Source organism: Primulina eburnea, chromosome 1, assembly GCF_022965805.1.
Source record: "Primulina eburnea isolate SZY01 chromosome 1, ASM2296580v1, whole genome shotgun sequence".
Lineage (NCBI taxonomy): Eukaryota > Viridiplantae > Streptophyta > Magnoliopsida > Lamiales > Gesneriaceae > Primulina > Primulina eburnea.
Genome location: NC_133101.1, coordinates 23,440,844 through 23,446,843, shown reverse-complemented (window position 1 = coordinate 23,446,843; position 6,000 = coordinate 23,440,844).

Genomic DNA, 6,000 nt, shown 5'->3' with positions numbered 1-6,000 from the left:
GAGCCACTTTCCTTGCATAGGCTATGTTCGAACCCTAATCAATAACCGAGCCATTATTTTACCCAAACACTAAGCCACCCTCGAGCCACCTAGAACAAGACCTAACCCTGACCCTCATGGACCCTACCTGAACCCTATTGGACCAGGGCACCAACCCTAGCCTACGTGAACCATCCTTGCACATGAACTCCCAAGCCGCGGCTCTCACTTATTCGATCCCCCTTGGACTACAGCCACACCAGACCGTGTCTTGAACTCGATCCATCTTCCCTAGACCCTATTGTACCAGCCTCGCATGTCCCAACTGAGCCGCACACCCTCCTGAAGCAACTAGGCGCATGCGTGTATGGGTGAAGATTCCTATGGTTTGTGGAGTCTTCTCTCCTTGCTGTCGCCGCATCTAGCCACCATCCAGCTTCATAGCCGAGTCTTTATGTCACAAGGAAATCCATGAAACCCTAGGTTTTTACCTTCCTAGCAATGCACAGCCCCTAGCCAGAATCCAACCCTTGTATCATTCTTAAAAGACACTTTCCTAGCCTTTTATCATTCTAAATTGGCAGTATACCATTTAGAAATCATAACACGACTCCTATACGTCTAGACTCGTCAAAATTTTGAAAATAATCGTCAAAACGTTAAGCAATTTGTACTCAAATATTTTTCATGCTAAAATACATGAAACATGCATAATATGATTTGAATGGTGCATCAAAAGAGTTTAGAAGCGTGCCTTTGCGTTTAAAACGCTCGAAAATACGATCGTTGGTATGGGTTGCGAAGGGAGACGAACGGGCGACGAACGATACACACCCACTTCAGCAGGAATTATCTTTTGCCCACTAAAATTCTTAGTAACTCAACACGATATGATTCAATATGACAAGGTTATGGAAAAGACTCTTTTCCAGTTTACAAACTCTTCTTCAAAAGAATATCGTAAGGGGTTTTACTAGAAGAAATGAAGAAATAGCAGTACAAAATGATCTCCAAAGATCAATAAAAGATAATAAGAGTGTACTGCTTTTCTGCAAGTTGAGCTTGGAAGATAATGATTTGTTCACGGTTGCTCAATGTAACGTTGGATAGATAATAAAGGTAATCAGCTTTGTTCTTCAAATGGATTTGATCCATATATATAGATAACTTGAATCCAACGTCTATAATTAAAACGACTTATTTGACTTCTGATGAAATCAAATTTATTACCTGAAAAGGGTCTTGCAGAAAAGCTTCAGAACAATCAGTCTTGTTTCATATCAAAACTGGTAAGACGTAATAAATAACTTCATACAGCATTAATGGTGCAATTAATAATAGTACTCGATAAAGTAACGGTAACATTTAAAACTTGTTCCGTTAGCACAGCAAACGTTAAGTTACTCTAGTTTAGACAGAGTTCTGCTTCTGGTTTTCTATGTTCTGAAGACTATTGCTTTTATAATGCCTACTGATTTTAACTAACAACCTGCTGGTTTTGATTCTTATCGCCACAATTAAGTTAAGTCTAACAATTTCCCTCTTTGTGGTGATGCCAAAACCTGGACGTTAGCAGAGATAGATAACGGCAATATAAAACAAAAATATATTAAGATAATTAAACAACAAAAGTTTTAGTCATCAGTGCCAGTGTCCCTGAAAATAATTTCATCATTCTGAGCATCAGAATTTTGATCTCTTCTGGCAGAGGATTCTGCCATGTCTCCAAATCTTCTTTCTTCTTCTTGTCTTTCTTCTGGTTCTGCTTCTTCCCCCTTTTTGGCATCAACGGCCATAACTCGAGCAATTAAATCGTTCATACATCCAGAGAGATTCATAATTCTACTGTTTAGCATATCCAGATATGGTGTCTGATGAGATACTCGTTCATTTAGAGCATCGAGATATTGAGATTGAGACTCAATCTTGGCATCCATAGATTCCATTGTGGTGGAGACTGAACGAATAAAATCATCATGGTCGGTGAGTCGTTGGAGTATGTCAGTTTGGCCGAGCATGATGGCACTTTGGCTTCTGAAAACAACCTGTCTAAAAACAGTGGTCTTAGCATGCATTTTGCTCACAGATTCCGCCGTGCGAAATATTTCTTTAGATATATGGTCTCGGAAGAACGTTGAGCCACTCACTTCTGCGGGATGTTCACGAGATATCTGTTTTACTATCTCCGATAGATTGTTGAGATTTCTTTGCAAAATGTCTATCTCAAATTCCATATTAAAGAATTCTGGTTCCAGAGATGGAGTTCTTGTGAGCATACGCTGCTTGATTTCAGCAACATGAGCAACATGAACAGCTGAGTCAGAGACAGACACAACCAATGCAGTAGAGGTTGCAAGCTTTGGTGGAGCAATAGGAGGGATCGTATCCGGTAGAGCAGTAGAAGGACCAGGTTCAGCATAGCTTTCTTCTGGAGCAATAGAGAAGGGAGGTGATGCAGTAGTTTCCTTAGCAGCAGATGGAGCAGTAGAAGTTTCTTCAAAAACTTTAATTTGTTCAGGAGCTGCATTCTCGTCTTGGTGAATAGCTTCACTGCTCTCCGGTGGTTGCTTCGAAGGGATGGTTCAGATGACCTATTTAATAGAGCTTTCATTTGATGCTTCCATGGGTTGAGGTTCGGGTGGAGCTTCTGAGAGTACCACATCCTGAGTTGATTTTGGTGTAGCAGCAGTAGGAACAATGGACTAAATGACTTCATCCACCGAGGCCAGCTCTGGAACAGAGATCAAAGACGATGATCGAGTAGGCAGTTCTAGTGATGCAGGAGTACTCGAGACTTTTGGTTTTCAAGAGCTGTGGTCCTTTCCTCAACTGGCTCTATCTTCAAAATTTCAGGAACCGTGCCTAACCTGTAGAACCCGTAAATTGGACTGCGTATAAGCCATGCATAATTCTAGTATTTAAAATGAAAATGATTTTTTATTGTGTGAGTATTTAAATTCTTTTCTTTAAATTTATTTATTTTACGCAGTAGTTTAATTGTTATCTTTTCAGTTAGATAAGTGAGGCCGGACTGGAGATGGAGTATTGAGATAAGTTAATAAAGACTTATTTAAGAAGGAGTAATTTAGCATGTTAGTAAATATATTTTAAAAAGTTGGCATGCATGCAAGTTATTAAACTTCTTTGGTATTTTATTTAATTGTTTTTAAAGCTTTAAATGGATGTTTATTCATTAATTTATGTTTAATTATTTTTATGCATTTTAGGCATAATTCATGCATAATAGGATTTTTTTTATGAAATTTTAAAAAGTTTGTGCATTAAGATTTTTAAGTTGCATTCGATCAAGTAATGGAGACCGGAGAATTTTCAGGAAAATTATTTTATTATACAATTTATTTTTAGAAATTAATTTAAAGCGTTTTTAAGGGTAATTTTCAAAAATGGGAATTTCTGGGTATTTTTACCCGCATGATTTTAATTTTTAACGGTACGCAAAAATCGAATCGAGGGACTTTTTATCGGTTCGACTGTTATTTTCAATATCGTTCCAACACGAAATATTTTTCGGGAGTGCGTTTGTATTCAATGGGCCTACTTTTAAGCTTGTTGAGCTTAAAACCCTTTTAAACATTTAATTATTTAATTAGGGCCCATTAATTATTATTTTTCTATTTAATTAACGCCTTAACCTCCCTTAACCTAAACCTAATTAAGTTTCAGTAGCCGCCCACCTCCCCCACTCACATTTCCTCTCATGTATTGCTGCTCCAAAGGTCTCGGTGTCACCATTTCCTTCAAGCAAGGACTTCCCCCTCTCAACCGTGTGTTGCTCGATCATTTGCTCTTAAATAATCACCAAGGCACGCTCATATTCTTTTACTCATCACATATGCCATTAGTATTCTGATTTTTGGGTGTTTGAACGTGAAAGCCATGATTTATTGCATGCTTGAATTTTTATTCATCTTTTTTACGGAAAAAAAAACCTTGTAAAGTTGCTTCCATCTCACGTGTGTACTATTTGTGTGAGTGAATGCCATGTTCTGGCTGTTAAGGAGTGATGCAAAGGGGTAAGCCGCTGTTTGTTAAGCTGGTGTCGCGATCAGTACTTGGGGAGTGAGGGAGCCGAGGGTTTGTGACTTGGGTTGGTTCAAGTTCGGTCGGGCAGGGGCTGTGTCACTCCAAGGCTCGATCTAAGAGGGTCCAATCGAAATTGTTCATATTTAATTATGTTGGTTAATTATATTACGTGCAAAAATATTCATTTTTGAGATTTATGCGATATTGCTTGTGGTCACTTTACTATCAGTATTAAATCCGGTCCCCAGTATCGGTCCGGTCACCAGTTACTGGTTAGTTCAGTTGTTTCACCCAGTACTGTGGCAGTAGTCTGATCAGACGCAAATCCGATCCCCAGTATCGGTCCGGTCCCCAGTATCGGTCAGCTCAGTTCAGGGACCACATGCGTAGACCATCATCTCACCAGAAATTGTTACAGGCTATTTCAGTACAGGTCTCCAAGGATCAAACATTTTCACTATGATTTTCAGTTCAGTTATGCACGTATTATAATTAATCATGACACGACATTTTTACGATATGCCTCCTGACATGATATTTTCACTTGCATGCAAGCTTATTATTTATTTATTTACTTGCTATTTACGATATATGCATGTTGAGTCTTTAGACTCACTAGACTTGATTGTTGTAGGTGCTGATGATGTCGGGACCGAGGGCGGGGACCAGTGAGCAGGCTCGAGTCGGCAGTAGTAGGACCCAAGGACCTCAGTTCATCATTTATTATTATTTGATGGCTCAAACATTTTAATTATCGTTGGAAAAACCTTTTACTATTGTTTCGAAAATGTTAATTTCTTCCGCTGCCACTTTGAACATCAAATTTTATTTATCAGTTCAGTTATGAATGAGGCAATTTTAATTATTTAAAAAGAAAATTTTTAAATTTTCCGCAAATTTTCAAACACGGATTTTCGGGCCGTTATAGCTGGTATCAGAGCAATGATTCTGTAAAGGGATGTACTACTACTGACCTCGAGAAGCTCACAAAGTCACGTCTTCGGTCTGTAAGTTTTACATTTACGCATTTTATTTAAAGCATGAATTATTTTATCAGCATGTTTTCATGAAATATTTTTACGTTCAGATTTTAATTGTTCGGTGTTTATTTAAATTTAAAAAATAATAATAAATTATGGAATTATGCATGTTGGGTACGTTTAGAATTGGACATGTCTAAGAATTCGAATATTGGGCTTTAGAAGAGGTTGAAAATGATTTGACTATATTAATTTTTAGGTCAATAGTGTTGATGTCCTCCTTATGGGTTATAAGTTAATCTTGAAAATTATGTATGCTTTTGAGACTTGTATAATTTTTAAGAAATTATTAATGGTTCTTGGTTCTAGTCGAGTAAATTTTTGAGGATTTCATATAAGCAATAGCGATTCGAAGACTACGACAATCTTTAAGATTATAAATGTACAATTTGAGGATTTTAAGTACCTATGGAAATGTAAGATTAATTATGAGAATTTATTTAGGATGCATGCTCTAAATAGTTGGATTTAAGGATTGAATTGCAGGATTTGAGAATTTTAAGGACCTAATTGTAATAACCAATGATTTGAGGACCTAAGTTCAAAAAAAATAAAATTCTAAGGGGCTATTTTCGAATTTACCAAATTTTGGGATTAAATTTTGAGTTCGAGAATCTAAAAGTTTAATGAGGTAAAGATGGAAAATTTTATGGGGACAATGATACAAATTTCGAAGAGTTGTGGGGCCAAATGTAAATTTGGAGAACTGTAAGGGTCAGATTGAAATTTTCAAAATTTGAAGGATGTAATTGCAAACTTTTGAAGAACACTTGGGATTTTAAGTATTTATAGAAATGTAAGTCATGTTATGGTAATTAATTTTGGGTTTAATAAAGTTAAGACTATTGAACCTTATGATACGGAAAATCTATAAAATGAAATTGGGAATACTGAGGACTAATGGGTAATTGTGGAATTTCGAGATTTAGGAAAAAAA